The 16886-nt window shown below is 43.1% G+C and overlaps 1 protein-coding gene across 12 annotated transcripts in view; it reads left to right on the plus strand.

The window, feature by feature from the left end:
- The window catches only part of THRB (thyroid hormone receptor beta), a 392197-nt gene that overhangs the window by 335574 nt on the left and 39737 nt on the right, over window positions 1-16886 (plus strand). The window lies entirely within an intron of this gene.

Genomic DNA, 16886 nt, shown 5'->3' on the forward strand with positions numbered 1-16886 from the left:
TCCCTGCCCTCCAGGGCAGTTTTTTAAGCCTAAAGCCCCAGGCTAGTTGGGCAAACAAAGACCCCGCCTGGAATGGGAGGACTGACACACTCAAGGCAGAAGTGAGTTCTGGTCCCAGTCACTACCACCTTTTTTTTTTTGTTTGTTTGTTTTTTTACAGAGACAGAGTCAGAGAAAGGGATAGATGGGACAGACAGACAGGAACGGAGAGAGATGAGAAGCATCAATCATCAGTTTTTCGTTGTAGCACTTTAGTTGTTCATTGATTGCTTTCTCATATGTGCCTTGACCATGGGGCTACAGCAGACCAACTAACCCCTTGCTCAAGCCAGCGACCTTGGGTCCAAGCTGGTGAGCTTTGCTCAAACTGGATGAGCCCGTGCTCAAGCTGGCGACGTCGGGGTCTCGAACCTGGGTCCTCCACATCCCAGCCCGATGCTCTATCCACTGCGCCACCGCCTGGTTGGGCACTACCACCTATTATGTGATAAAAGTCACTTTGTGCCTCTGGAACTCAGTTTCCTCATAAGTCAAATAAAATACACATGGAATACGGAGCTCAGAAGTTCTAGTTGTACTATCCTAGGATCCTGGTGAAAGTCTCCATTGTTTTTCAGGTGTCTTGGGAGGTGTGGGGAGAGCCACTTTAATACACAGTGGTCTCAAAAGACCAGGAACTTGCCCCTGATCTCATCTCAGGAGTTGGACAAATTTGGAGCCTATTTTAAAAAGAACGAGTCAGAAGAGTCCAGATATGAAAAGACCAAGATATTGTGCTCAAAAACCTATTCTGAGGCCCTGGCCAGTTGGCTCAGTGGTAGAGCGTCGGCCTGGCATGCAAGGGGTCCCGGGTTCGATTCCCGGCCAGGGCACACAGGAGAAGCGCCCATTTGCTTCTCCACCCCTCCCCCTCTCCTTCCTCTCTGTCTCTCTCTTCCCCTCCCGCAGCCGAGGCTCCAGTGGAGCAAAGATGGCCCGGGCGCTGGGGATGGCTCCTTGGCCTCTGCCCCAGGCCCTACAATGGCTCTGGTCGCAACAGAGCAACGCCCTGGAGGGGCAGAGCGTCGCCCCCTGGTGGGCGTGCCAAGTGGATCCCTGTCGGGCGCATGCGGGAGTCTCACTGTCTCTCCCCGTTTCCAGCTTTGGATAAATACAAAAAACAAAAAACAAAACAAAAAAAACCTATTCTGAACCCCTTTGTTTCCCCAAAAATATATTGCCTGACAGGTACGCTTTCAGCACGTATATGGTGAGATCCGGATGGCAACCCCTTCTATTTATAAAGGGATCTTTCCTGAATGGGGTAGCTCCTTCAGAGGGCAGGCAATGATTCAACCCTCTTTATAACCTCTCTTGGAGCAGAGATGATTGGCAATGACGACACCCATTCGTAATTCCAGAGTCTCCATCTAGACAAGATTAATAAGCAGGTCTATCTCTGTTCCCACCCACCCCCTTTGCATTTAGCTCTTTGCTTGTCTATCTCCTTGACCTGTCTTCTCCTCTACTCGACTAGATAGATAACTCGAGGGCAGGTGAAGCCAGATTGAGGTGTGGGAAGTATATTTTTAAGAACCAAGGGAAAGATGCAGTGAAACTAAAAATAAAGAAAAAAGGAGTAAGTAGGCAGGATGCCCTGGCCGTGGTGAAGGAGCTGAGGTTGGACACCCAATAGAATGGTAGTTCTCAAATTTTGCCTCTTATGAAAATAACTTGATAAACTGGAAGAAATCCTGATGCTCGGGTTTTACCCCGTATCAATTAAATCAGAGTTTTTTAGGGTGACACTTAGGTTCTCTGGAGTTTATGGGTGATTCCTGTGTGGACCCTCATTTGAGAATCAACACAGTTGAAAATAGAAGAGCCTGACCAGGCGGTGGAATAGCGGATAAAGCGTTGGACTGGGATGCGGAGGACCCAGGTTCGAAAACCTGCGGTCGCCAGCTTGAGTGTGGGCTCATCTGGTTTGAGCAAGGCTCACCAGCTTGAGTCCGAGGTCGCTGGCTTAAGCAAGGGGGTCACTCAGTCTGCTGTAGCTCCCCAGTCAAGGCACATATAGGAAAGCAATCAATGAACAACTAAGGTGCTGCAACAAAGAATTGACGCTTCTCATCTCTCTCCCTTCCTGTCTGTCTGTCCCTCTCTCTGTCTCTCTCTGTCCTGTCACAAAAAACAAAACAAACAAACAAAAAAGAGACAGAAAGTGTGAAACCATTTTTTCCTCCTGGAACATCGAGAGTTCATTGTTTACCTAACAGGTTTTCCAAGCAAGATTGTTAGTCTTATCTTTTTAAGTTACTTCCTCTGGCCACGGATGAAGGTGTATTTCTATAATAAATAATTATTGACTGAGGCACTTCTAATGAGAATTATTTAAAAACCCTCTGAGTTTATTTCAGGCAGTTTGATGCACAATGGGTCAAATAACTCTTTCACTTCTCTTTAAGTAGACTAAATTAGAATAGTCAGTCAGAAAAATAAGAAAAACAATCTTACTGAAGCTCACCTCATTTGTCACACATAATATGTTTAAATTGCTTTATCGACTTGACAGAGAAGCCTGCCCAATCGATCACAAGTGACAGCGCTGTGATTGCTTCTCTCAGGGTGTGAGGGGCCGTTTTTCAAATGCAATGTGAGCGTTGCACTCCCTTTCCAGCTAGTCGTAATGAGAGTTTCATGCATTTACTACAAGTAAAGAATAGCCCCACTCGGTACAAGCAGGGAGAGTCAGGAAGCTCTCTACTGTTTTTTTCCAAAATCTGAAAATTGGTGAGGGAACTGGGTTCTCATAAATACGCTTTGAAACTTTTCTCCTATTCTGTGGTTTCCGAGGGAATTCAGCATGGTTTTAATTCAGTGAAAAATGCTTTCGATTATCAAGGGGTCTTCCAGACGTTTTGTAAAAATTGAGGGAAAAGGTTTTTCAGGAGGCGTTCTTTCCTTTTTCACTGCAGTATTCATATCCAAGTTCTGGGGCAGAGCAGCACGGAGACTTCCAGCACATTTAACGGATTCAGAAAATTGTTTTCATGTGCTATTTTGGAATGAAAGTCGAGGCTCTGGCTTTAGTTGATATTGTTACTGGTGAACAGCAAGAAATTGCTTGGATTTGTGCCTTCAGTGAGAGAGACAGGGAGCCAGGAAATGCACTGAGTAAAACTGAAGAATTGGATGGATTCGCCATGCAGCTCCTAACCAGAGAGGGGACAAGTGAGTTTGCCAGGCGGGGCAGGGGCGAGGGCGGGGCGCTGCTCTATCGAAAGGTTGATTTTCAGATTTATTTCAGAAGATTTGGGATAAATAAATGAAATCAGACCAAAAAATAAAATAAAATAAGGCCCGGATCCTTTTTCCTGGGATTTTCAGAAAATAATCATTGCTTCCAATAAAATGTTTTGACATTTTCAATAGGGAGAACATGTTAATTATAATGTGATGTGTATGTGTTCTTCTTAAAACCCCTGGTGAACAAATCTTCTATTTGTTTTAAGAGTAATCAGAGAATAAACACACTCTAAAACTTGAGCTGGGCTCTTCGTTCTTTGTGGTAACTTTCATTCTTTCTAGGATGTTACAACTCATTTTCCGGTGCAAATGTACCAATTTGGAGAAAATTCCTTTGCTTGTTTTATGGTGCAATTTTTCATTTTTATAGCTGTTTTATAGTTGTTTCGTTTTTATAGTTGTTTTCATTTTTATAGCTGTTTTACTTGTTTTATAGTGGCAGTTTTGCGAGGAGTCTTACTACTAACCGTTCACAGGGCCTGCCTGGGTTTCTTGCCTTGTTTTGTCTCAACTGTTGCTTGTTCTCTAATTCTTCCCCTCCTTCCCTTGAATCGATAGCTCCTTTTACTACATTTATAAAAGTCATCAGCCCTTAAAAGGCTCCTTTGCACAACAAAGGTCTAGTTCACTCTGTATATTGAATACACGTGCTGTTAAGTCACAGAGACCATGATTGAATTTTTGGACAGCCTCTGCCCCCACCACCCCCAGCTCTGTACTTAACAGACACCCCGTAGATGTTTGTTGAATGATGGTAATACCCTCCTTTCTCCTGTCACATGCCTGTCCCAGAATTCCAAGCTGCAATTAACTGGAGCTTCGTGTCCAAAGCTGACATCTCACTGTTGAATATTACAATATTGTATTGCTGTGGTCCCTTGGGAGGGACATACCAACAAGGTCACACATTTGTAGACCAGCAGGAACCCAAACATAATGTCACCGTCTGAAGCCCAGCCCTGCAAACTGAGTCTCTGGAAGAAAGAGGAAGAACCCTTAGATGCAAAGAAAGCAGCTTCCACCCTTACCTGGATCACCCCCTAGAACACACACATATAGATGGACACACGTATGTTAACCATCATCCGCATGGAGAAAATACCATCAGGAACCACGATCGCAAGCACTTTGGTCTAATTTGATATTTGTTTGCTATTCCTGTTTGGATCACTATCTTTACTTGTGAAGTGGGTGAATACTACTTAAATCTCAACTATGCTTCATAATAGCCTCAGAAGCAGATCTGAATGGCGATAAAATGATGGGGTGCTCAGTTTTCCACATACGACAGTTGAGAGTGCTGTTAAGCACAAACAGATGGGGAAGTGTTGTGAAAGAGAAGTAGTCTCCACTTAAGGGTATCCCCATATGCTCTCTCTCCTTTATGCATAATAAAACCGAAAGGCAGAATGAGTGGGTCATTTCAGCTTTAGGTCTCCTGTAGATTAGTGCTAATGATGTAGGAAATTATCGGGTGCAAAAAACAAAATAGAACTCACTCAGACGCCAGTGGCATTTTCGAATGTGGCTCTCCACAGCATGTTTTTGTTTTTGGTTGTTTTTTTGTTTGTTTGTTTGTTTTTTCTGAAGCTGGAAACGGGGAGAGACAGTCAGACAGACTCCCGCATGCGCCCGACCAGGATCCACCCGGCACACCCACCAGGGGGCGACGCTCTGCCCACCAGGGGGCGATGCTGTGCCCCTCCGGGGCATCGCTCTTTTGCGACCAGAGCCACTCTAGTGCCTGGGGCAGAAGCCAAGGAGCCATCCCCAGCGCCCGGGCCATCTTTTGCTCCACTGGAGCCTCGGCTGTGGGAGGGGAAGAGAGAGACAGAGAGGAAGGAGAGGGGGAGGGGTGGAGAAGCAGATGAGCGCTTCTTCTGTGTGCCCTGGCCGGGAATCGAACCCGGGACCCCTTGCATGCCAGGCCGACGCTCTACCACTGAGCCAACTGGCCAGGGCTCTCCACAGCACGTTTTAAAACCCTGTGGGACCTGTGTGTCATTAGGGAAGTGGGTGGATCCTGGTACGGAAAGCCGATCAGTAACATTCAACGACAGATTGAACCACTAACGTGTGTGTGACCGGATTAATGTTCTGGAGTCAGTCATCAGGCTCTTTACGGCTGGATTTTCTCTGGTTCATGCTAATAAACTAGATTATTGATTTTTGGATTTTCTGTGTATCCAAGGATAGAGACCCTGAGATGTCTTGATAACATTTCATGCTTAAGTTGTCCACCAAAGTGACATAACAATGGGTAATCATTTTCTAATCATGTTGAAAGGGGTTAAAAACAGCCTATAAAATGAATCCTCCCAGCTTACAGAGCAGTGGGGACATTCTTGTTCTCACGCCTCTCGCTGGGTGGAGGCCATCCCTACCTGCCTGCCGTCTTCCCCCAAGAATTAGCTGCATTCACAGCTTAAGACCTTGGATAGCCAGAAATCTGCTTTCCAATATGTTTGAATGGCAGGAGAGCTCCAAAGACACCTCAATCTAAGTAGGATTTTAGCACATCGGGTGCTATTCCCAAGTAAAGCAGGCTGGGTGGCTGTGTTGGTGGTGGTGTTTATTCATCTCCCTTTCTCGTTTCATGGGTACGGATGCACGCTGCTCGGCGTATATGCCCGGCTGGTGAATGCATGCATAGAGTGCGTGTATATGTAAAGTAGAAACTGAACCGGGATAACAAAATGAACTACTGTATGCAAGAACTCTATGAGGTGCACCCAGCTGCCAGCAGCAATTGCTACATGCAGGCCACTGATTATTACGCGTATTTTGAAGATAGTCCGGGTTACAGTGGGTGCAGCGCTCAGGCTGTGCCCAGTAACAACATATATATGGAACAGGCCTGGGCAGTGAATCAGCCTTATACCTGTAGTTACCCTGGAAACATGCTGAAAATCAAGGACTCTGACTTGGACATGGCCCTGAATCAATACAGCCAACCTGAATATTTCACTGAAGAAAAACCTACTTTTTCTCAAGGGCAGTCGCCATCTTACTCTCAAAAAAAAGGTAGGGACCATTTTTACCTAAATTGATTTAAAGTTTTCCATTGTGTTGTTAAAGTGACAGTTTGCATAAGCTTTATTAAATATTTTACTTTGAATGCTGAATGTTTGAAATTAAAAACAGCCGTAAAGAGTGAAAGGGGTCCATATATATATATATATATAGGGAGAGAGGTGGGAGTATATATATAGATATTGCCCCAAGTGATTAATGTCAGCTCCTTTGCTAAAGAAACAGGAAAAAAAAATGTGAAAAGCTTCCCCATGGTGAATAAGTACTGTGGTGTTTGAAGTGGGATAATTCTCCAGGGTTCAGGTTCAGGTTAAAAAACTCATTTGACTTTTTCTTGGCACTTCGTATTAAAAGTTTATTTTAATTTACTGGCAAAATATTTCAGTGATTTTTTTTTAATATTACGATGATGTTGATATGTTAGGACTTGTAAGTATTCATTTTAATGCATTTACTTATCCATGTAAACAGTAAAGAATCTTCTTGTGACCATACCAGGCTGTGAGAATGTAAAACTCAGAAACTGATACTTTTTATATGGCCCTTGTGTACCTAAAGTTTGACGTGTGTGCAAACATGTCAAATGAACTCTCTATATGAAAGTAAATGAAATACCCTTCAACATATCCAATGTTGAAACAAGTGTCATATCCATTTATTTTCACAGAGGCTGTGTATTAGCAATGCTGCTAAACTTTCTATTAAAAGAGTACTTCTCATATTACCAAAAGAGTAAAATAAAAGAGGCAAACAGGTAGTTCTTCAGGAACTTAGTGGCAAATGCCAGATAGAAACTGTTTTCTAAAAGAGCTCAAATTACAGTGCAAATATACCAGAAACTCATTTTTTTCTGTGGACAATCTACTAGATATTGCATGGGAAACCAAATTCACAGGTTTCTGTAATTTGCAAGAATATGATGCCTATTGATCTTTCAACGTGAATTTCTCTCTGTGCAATTACCTTAAAACAGAATATGGCTTATTTGAGGTGGCTTCTACAAAGATTATCTTTTGCTTTTTTTAATGTGACTATAATTAATAGTGGCCTGTTTTGAAAACAAATAAACAAAAGCTAAAAAAAAAAAATAGAATGCAAACTAAATCTAAAATCCCGGTTTAGTAATTGACCATATACTGTGTTTATGTTTTCTGTGCTATTCTAGAACTTCCAAATATGAAATGTGAAGAGGATTAGAGCATAAAACATATTCAGACTTGTTCAGCTGCATTTTCATTTAGTTTTCCATCCTTTCAAGGGGCATCAGAATTTCTTATTTATTGCAAGGGGCACACCACACAAGTTCCCTAATGAGAACACTGGGGTTAGATTGAGTTGTGTGCTTTCTATTCCTTTAAATATTATGCCTATAAGTAATTTATCTTTGAAAAGAAGAAGGTAGCATCGCCTCATCAGACATACCTGGATATATACCTTTCTTAATGATGCAGGATCATTAGCAAGTATCGGTGTCTCTTTATTTGGCATTCCATTATTCTGAAAAAAAAAATCTCTGCATGCTTTTTTTTTTTTTTTTTTTTTTTGTCTTTTCACTATATTTTCTTCAACCAGCACTGGAGAATATTTTCTTATAAAATGTAATAATACCAGGGATTCTTTCCTAATTAAGTTGACACATGAACTAGAGGTTAGGATATTGTATGCATATATTGATGTAATTTCTCAAAGCCATATGCCATTGAAAGGCTACTGCCACCTGCCAAAGCCACTAAATCAAAGCAGGCAAATATTCTTCAATGCGCCATCATTTACTGTTCCAAGTCTTTAAGTAAATCCCAGTAACACTAAACCCAGCTGTTAACTGTCTCTTAGGACAAAAGGTCGTACCCAACATGTTGATCCATATTGATCCATTATTGATTTTTGTGGTTGCTGGAGGACACCAGTAGTATCTCCTTAAGGCCAAATAAAGACTATAAACAGGTGTTCAGTGGGGCAGGGGCCTCATTATTCCAATCGGATTTTTATCTATTTTCATGAAACTCATAATTGCTTCATCTGTGTTTGTCGCTGTCATTACAGCTCTATAAACTCTTCACTGATACAGCTGTCTTAACTTGTCTTATAATTTCTTAAGGATGGCTTATTCTCTGGCCTTTAATTGGAATTGGAATTTTGTAGTATCTAGAGAACAACCGTAATCTTCTTGGTTTGTTTTTTTTTTAAGTATGGTTTAAGTACAAATATGAAATAAAAGAAAGCTACCTGCAGAACCCAGTATTAAGACTGGTTATCTTAATGGTCGACTTTAGCATGACTTTTAACTTTCTGTATATTTCTCTCTGTTTTTATATTTATAGCCAGGAGGGAAAAAAGTTATCAAGCTCCTGAAGCATTGACAACACAAACTAAGGAAGAGTCAGAATTCAGTTCATTGGATCTGATTTAAAATAAGACTTCAAGAATTGGCAGGGAGCCAATGTAATTTTCACACTGAGGAGGGCTGCAATGCAGAATACGTCTGTCTTATTTTTCATACAGAATATGAGGAAGCACATATTTAATTTTTAAAAGTTAGAGACAAATTAAAAGCACCATAGCTATTACTCAGAATAGACAAGCTCCTTTTTTTTTTTTTCTGTCGTTCAAGTAACCTAGACATGATTTGTTAAATTAAAATCAGCCATTATGGCCCTAGCCAGTTAGCTCAATTGGGTTAGAGCAGGGGTCCCCAAACTACGGCCCGCGGGCCGCATGCGGCCCCCTGAGGCCATTTATCCGGCCCCGCCGCACTTCCGGAAGGGGCACCTCTTTCATTGGTGGTCAGTGAGAGGAGCATAGTTCCCATTGAAATACTGGTCAGTTTGTTGATTTAAATTTACTTGTTCTTTATTTTAAATATGTATTTGTTCCCATTTTGGTTTTTTTTACTTTAAAATAAAATATGTGCAGTGTGCATAGGGATTTGTTCATAGTTTTTTTTTTTATAGTCCAGCCCTCCAGTGGTCTGAGGGACAGTGAACTGGCCCCCTGTGTAAAAAGTTTGGGGACCCCTAGGTTAGAGCATCATCCCAAAATACCAGGGTTGTGGGTTCGAGCCGCAGTCAGGGCACATATAGAAAGTGGCCAATGAATACACAACTAAGTGGGTCAACAAATGAATGCCCTCTCTCTCTCTCTCTCTCTCTCTCTCTCCCTCTCCCCCCCCCTTCCTCTATCTGTCTCTCTAACATCAAGCAATTTTGAAAAGTTGGTCATTGCAGCCAGCTCCACTGGCCGACTTCTCTCTGGCCTCTGCTCAGAAGGAAAGGAAGTAAGTTTGGAAATCAAATGGAGGGGAACTGGCTGCCCCAGTATTGTGTCTTCTTTGTGGCTACGGTTTCCGCAGTTAAAATTGATGTCTTTTGTATGAGGTGAGGAAGTGACTGGCTTTTTCCACAAGAAATTACAATAGCATTCCAAAGTCCCCAAACATTCAGTGTGCCATCTTCATAGGAACTGCATGTCCACAAAGTTGCTTTTGTGTTTGCATCAGAATGGGTGATCATGTCCAAGAGGAAAAAAGAATCTTCTGTTTTGGAGCCAAGATCGAGGAAATGGGGTGTGTTTGTCCTGTTCGGTTTTGGTTTGGCTTTGATTGCACGTGTTCTTGTTCGGTAGCCATTTTATGTGTTGCACAGAGAAAGATGAGTAACTAAAGCAGAAATTCTATATAAAACTGTTCCTTCTGAGTCTGCTTTCATTGCCCCCTTGGTCTTGGGGACAGGGATCTAAATCTTTTTTCATGTCCTGTGGGCTGTTGACTTGGTATGAAGACTCGTGCAGACATTAAAAATGGAAATTAAATGGTAAGGCTGGGATATTTGAAGTGATCCACATCAAGAGGCTTAGATTAAAAAGAGGAGTTAAGCCCAAAGAAATATGATCTCTAATTAGAATTTCCTTGGCCTCTTTTAAAGTTGGAGGATTGCTATATCATAGAATTGGCGATGGGGGGGGGAGGTTTCAAAGTCTTCCCAGAAAACAAAATGTTGCATGAGAAACAGGTACCCTTAAATGCTAATCACACTCGGTCTAGTGAGAGGCAGGCAGGAAAGGAAACCCAAAAGATGGGAAGATTTACGAGTCCCATCGCATAATCATTTCTAACCATGAACTTGAATATGAGGCGATTGCACACTATTTCAATTTTTCTTTCTCAATAGTCCCTCCCTTCCCCACCCTTCTCCTCTTCTTTCCTCTGTCTCTCCCCCACCCACCACCACCACCACTATCCCTCAATCTCTCTCTCCCTCAGTCTTCTTCTTTCTCCCCCTCCCATCTCTATTTTTCCTCTCTGGTTGAATTTCTTTATTTAAACAGATACATGATCAGTCAACCCAGGAATTGTGGCAGACATCATGTCTTTAAAAATGTAATAATTCTTAAGAGGTTAATGCAACTGCAGATTTTCCTACAATGCTTATATAATTATAGAGATGCTTATGTAAGGTTAGGATTCAAATTAGACACTGCCAGCCATATGCTACTAAGAGACAGCACCACTTCAGAGAACAATAGAGCCATTTTTAAGAATACATGACCTTCTCACAATTCAAAAAGTTTAAATGAAAGTGCCTCTCAGCTCCCAGAAATGGGAGCAAGGTAAGAAACAGCAGTAGTTTTTCAAACCAAGTCCAAGTGCAGACAAAAGCATGAGATGGCTCTTCTTTCTTTTCTTTCCTGAGAATTAGGTATCTGGCTTGTCAAAGGCATGTCCTTCGGAGATTTCAATGGATGGCCTAACCTCATTCTAAAGAACTCACTGCCATTCCTCACAGTGAAAGCTATAGCAGGAGTTCAAGGTATTACAAGAGACTGAAGTCAGATGCCTGCCAGGCCTGGGAGAGAATGTGGGTGCTACTTATTTCCCGCATTCAGGCTCACGTCCACCACCTCCCATCTCTCTGGGAATACTTCCCCACAAACTCAAAACTTTCTTCTCAGCTCCCAGCATTCAGGTGCATTCAGCCTGATGTCCAATTGCTTCCCACTCTACTACGTGCTCTGGTCCAGCTCTTGTGACCCCCTACTTCCTGTACTGATACTAAGGGCCAGTGCCCTCTTAGTGCTATGCGTGTTCTTCCTTTCCAGACCCTTAGAGCTGCTGAGCTCCCGTGCGCTGTCCTTGGTACCACCGTCATCTCAGCTCCCTCTGTACTAGCCGCTTCACGCATTTCCTCGCTTCTCTCGGAGGCTCCCAGGATGTGCTTTTCCAGCAGTCACCCCACGTCGCCCCCTTTCCTTATCTGCAGCAGCTTCCCGCCGCGTTATCCCAGCCTCTTCTCCCCATGTTCACCCCTCGTCTCCCTCAAAGACTTCTGCTTCCAGCCACTCAGTGGCGGTCCTCCCCTGCCCTCTGCACCCATCACACGCTTCTCTTCAACATTCAGGCCCTTTTTTATGACCTGTTAGGTCCAACACTAACTCCACCAACTCGTCCCGTCCCTAAGAGTTCCATTTTGTTTCTGGCTTTGTGCTTTGGTCCACACTCTCAGTTCCCAAAATCTGGGCCCGTTTCTCCACATGTTCCTCTCTCTGCCATACTGCCCTCCCCCATCTGTGAACCAATGATGCTTCTTGTCCCACCTACCACCCACTGCCAGCCACACGGGCAGTGTTCAGCCTGCTGTTCCTGGCCCCCATCACCTCAGGTCGCTAACTCAGGTCACTAACAGTAGCTGCTTCTATTTAATCAGCACCTCATTCAAATGCAGGTGCCCCTTGTTTGATACAATGGCACTAAATTGTGTGTGCAAATCACCTTTTTCAAAAGAAAAGAAATGATATATAATGGGAATTAGACCAATTTCTCAGCCTTGACACTTGATATTTGGGGCTAGGTGGTTCTTTGCTGTGAGGACTGTCCTGAGCCTTGGAGGATGTCTAGCAGTGTCCCTAGTCCCTGTGCAGTAGATGTCAGTAGCACGCAATGCCCCCTTTTCCAGTTGTGACAACCAACACTGTCTCCTGATATTGCCAAATGTCCACCTGGGGTCAAGTCTTCCCTGCTTGAGAACCACTACGTTAAAAGAACTGAATATTTAGAGACCATCTGTAGTAATGGGTTTTTTGTAATGTGCAAATCCCTCCTCCCTTTTCATATAGAAAGGCTTAGACTTTTGCAGATTAAGCTGTTTCAACATGGAGTGGTATACTTGAGCATACATAGACATATAGATGGACCTGCAACATGCTACTCACATAACTGTTGCAGAGCCTTCCCATAGCCTGAATTTAGGTCTTCTTCATGATATATGCTTGTTTGTGTCAACTTCATCTAGATCATTAGCACCCTGAAGCCAGCAGCCTCCTTTCCCTTTTCTTCCTCCTCCGAGATGTGTGCACCTACCACGATGGCAGGGCATGCCTGCAGGGAGACCGGCAGAGTTTATAAGGGCAATGATGTTATCCTGATAACGATGTAGCCACACTCATTTAACGTCAAGCTGAAGAGCTGAGAGCCCCGTTTTCAGAAGTTTAACCTTGAATCTCATTCTGAATGGATTTTCAGATCAAGAAAAGGCAAACATTTTTCTCAGATGTGCAGGACATGAACTAACTGTCAGGGTTCTGTGGAAACCCAGGGCCGTACATGAACTCTTCACACAAAATCAGAGACAGCTCGTTCCCATTGCCAGTGACCCTTCCCACTCCCCTGCCCTTCCCCACATTTCTAATTAACTTTACCTTTCTGCTTTTTTTATTTATCTATTTGAGAGAGAGAGAGAGAAGGGGGGGAGGAGCAGGAAGCGTCAACTCCCACATGTGCCTTGACCAGGCAAGCCCAGGGTTTCAAACTGGCGACCTCAGCATTCCAGGTCGGTGCTTTATCTACTGAGCCACCACAGGTCAGACTACCTTCCTGCTTTTTACCCCATTAGTACCAGAGTTCTAAAACTCTAATGCCTAAAAGCACCAGAGAGCTGAGATCAATGAGAGAGACACGGTTGTTTGATAAGGATGGCTGAATGAAAATTTTCAACCAGCACATTCATTGTTTATGTATTATAAGAATATTTTTCTCTTCCAAAAAAATATGTATTCTCTTTCATTTTTATTGAATCACTTTGTCTTCCGACTTGAAAAAGGTAAACATTCTGTGAAATGTATCTTATAAAAAGACGCAATGCAAGAATGAACATAAATGGCAACTGACATTTCACCTCCGAGCTGGGGCCGTGTAGGCACCGTGCTGACCGTGGGGAATTAGGAAACGCGACGCTCTCAGGGGTGGGCTGCCTCTCTCAGTTCAGGTGACTGCTGCCCTGTGAAAATTTGGGCTTAGCATGGCCAGATCTTCCCATTTTTCACATTCAGCTAGAAATCTGGGTTTTATATGACATCTCTTAGTTTTAAAAATTGGCTGAGATTTTTTTTTAAACACTCTGCGAGCCAGACACTGCAGACTGCCAGTGTGTGTACCCTTGTGATTAAAATTTTGACAGAAACTTATTCTACCAATCTGTTCCCTTTCCTAGTGATTTGCATCTTCAAATGGTCGAGCTCTAATTGTAGATTGAAAGGTCGTGTCAGCTACTGAGAACCTGAGTCTACGGGGACAGGAAGAAGGAAGATTCTTTTTTTGTGCACAAAACTGTATTATGCCCAAGCCAAGCCCTAAAATTATTATATTTTAGTTTCAGGAAGTCCTGAGTTGAAAGAAACAATCTGAAACCTGCTTTGTTCCCTGTCATCATGTCCTCTCCCCTTTGTCTTCCTCTCACCTCCAACCTGGTCCTCCCTTTATGTCTGTACCTAAAATTTAAAAACTTGTGACACTCCGGTGTCGAATGTCCCCCACAGCAAAGACCCAGCCAGCCAGAGGGCAACATGTAAAGCAAAGATGCAGCAGTGATTCCATGAGGACAGACGTGAGAACAGTAAGACAGTTGCTATTCCGAGGAAAGGTTTTGTGAAGTGGGAGCCTCTGGGCACCTCTGCTGGGGAGTTATGGACAGCGATGGAAGAATGCCTTTTAAGCTCACGCCGTTTCAAGTTTGTACCCAGTGTCTTACACACCAGGCCCATACATGTTTGTTAAATAAATGGATGGATTGATGATGGATGGATGGATGAATGGATGGATGGATGGATGGATATATTGTTTATCCAAGGGTTAAAGATTAACATGATGCAAAACTTGGTTCCTAATATCAAGAATCAAATGTAAAAGGAATCAGAATTAGCGTGTTGGGAAAGGCTAAAAGATACAGAAATGACATAGGGGAAAAGGTGCCAGTGGGAAAAGGACTTCACTCAGAAGGGTCTGTGCTGTGGGGTGAACTGGAGAGGTTCGATATAAAATTGGAAGATTAACTAAACATGCTAATGACTTAGCTTCCCTAGGAGTATTAAAATAGTCTCATCCACTATCCTGATTTTAGAACATTAGCTGGGTCCTTTGCTGGCTGTAAGCTGATAGTTCTACAAGATGAATCAGAAAATGGACTCTCTGCAGGTATCTAAACTGCTCAAAGTATGTCTTGCTGCCAGTGATGACCACTGCTCCTTCTAGATGCCAGGGCTGCTTCTGCTGGGCAGATGGTCTCAGGCAGAAGGTGCGATCAGCCAGACTGGAAATGGTCTCCGAGCTCAGCTCCTCTCCCCTTCTGCTAGACCTTTCATCCTAGGCAGTGACTTCTGCTTTGCATCTTCCATCAAGATGAATCGACCTAGGTCCCAATCTATTCCCCAAAGACTCTGTCTGCCAAGGTGGCAAGAGGTGCCCGAGTTTCTTCTCCTAGGACCTGAGATGTTGTTATAACTCACTGAAAAGAATTAACCTGGCCAGCTTTCTGATTTTACACATCCACAGGAGACCCTTGGATCCAGCGCCAGCCTAAAAGCCAAGCTTATGACCTGTGGCATGACTGCGAGTGCCGTGTACTCAGCTTTCCCCTTCCACGTGACAAGTTCCTCTGAGAATCGAGTGTTTTTAAAACTAGAGTCAGCCACAACAACATGTATACGCCTTGAAAGCATTATGCTAGGTGGAAAGCCAATCACAAAAGACCACACTTTGTGTGATCTCGTTTATATGAAATGTCCAGAATAGGCAAATCTATAGAGCAGGGGTCCCCAAACATTTTACACAGGGGGCCAGTTCACTGTCCCTCAGACCGTTGGAGGGCCGGACTATAAAAAAAAACAACTATGAACAAATCCCTATGCACACTGCACATATCTTATTTTAAAGTAAAAAAACAAAACGGGAACAAATACATTTTAAATAAAGAACAAGTAAATTTAAATCAACAAACTGACCAGTATTTCAATGAGAACTATGGGCCTGCTTTTGGCTGATGAGATGGTCAATGTGCGCCTCTCACTGACTACCAATGAAAGAGGTGCCCCTTCTGGAAGTGCAGCGGGGGATGGATAAATGGCCTCAGGGGGCCGCATGCGGCTTGCGGGTCCTAGTTTGGGGACCCCTGCTATAGAGAAACAGAAGTTAGATTTGTCGTTTCTTAGGGCAGAATGGGTGGAGTGGATGGGAGGGGTGGGGGCTGACTTCTAAAGGTACAGGGTTTCTTTCTGGGATGATGAAAATGTTCTAAAATTAATTGTGGCAATTTCACAACTCTGTGACTATGTTAAAAGCCATTGATTTGCATGGTATGTGAATTGTATCTTAATATAGCTGCTAATAAAAAATGCAAAAAGAAATGTGAGCAATATTTTACCATGTCAACCTATTTTATATGCAGGATAATACTTCTCAATTAATCAGACATGGCCAAAGGCCAACTTTAAAAAAAAAAATAAAAAAAACTTCAAAAGTCCTTTATTGAACAAACAGCTGGAGTTTGCTTTTATAATAATATGCTTGATAAAGTGGCAGGATAGTTTATGAGTCTAAAAAATAATGTATGCAAATATATAAAAGCCGGGGGAAATATATCATCCGTGAACTAGCACGTATCATCATAGGTCTTAATTGTTTTCTGGGCATATGAACCATGCTCCTTTGACAGTCACTGACATAATATGCAGGAACAATTCTCAGATGAGCCATGTGGCTCCCAGGATTATGTTTCTCATATTTGTTTCTAGACAGAACCCAATACTGACATCCAGTTACCGTCCACATCTGGTAACAGAACTAGTACTCCACGTGCATGTCGCCTGGCTGTGCGTATCACCAGCGTGTGGCGCGCCTGGTGGTCCTGGGAAAGGACAAAGATGGAGACCCTGGGGTCAGAGAGCAGGAGGTGGTTTGGTTCTCTAGGACAGTTGTCCCCAACCTTTTTTGGGCCACGGACCGGTTTAATGTCAGAAAATATTTTCACAGACCGCCCTTTAGGGTGGAACAGAGAAATGTATCACGTGACTGAGATAAGCGACAAGAGTGAGTCTTAGACGGATGTAACAGAGGGAATCTGGTCATTTTTTAAAAATAAAACATTGTTCAGACTTAAATATAAATAAAATGGAAATAATGTAAGTTATTTATTCTTTCTCTGCGGACCGGTACCAAATGGCCCACGGACCGGTACCGGTCCGCAGCCAGGGGGTTGGGGACCACTGCTCTAGGAGACTCGGTTAGCACATGATGTTGTCAA

The sequence above is a fragment of the Saccopteryx bilineata genome, chromosome 10, assembly GCF_036850765.1.
Source record: "Saccopteryx bilineata isolate mSacBil1 chromosome 10, mSacBil1_pri_phased_curated, whole genome shotgun sequence".
NCBI classification, from domain to species: Eukaryota; Metazoa; Chordata; class Mammalia; order Chiroptera; family Emballonuridae; genus Saccopteryx; species Saccopteryx bilineata.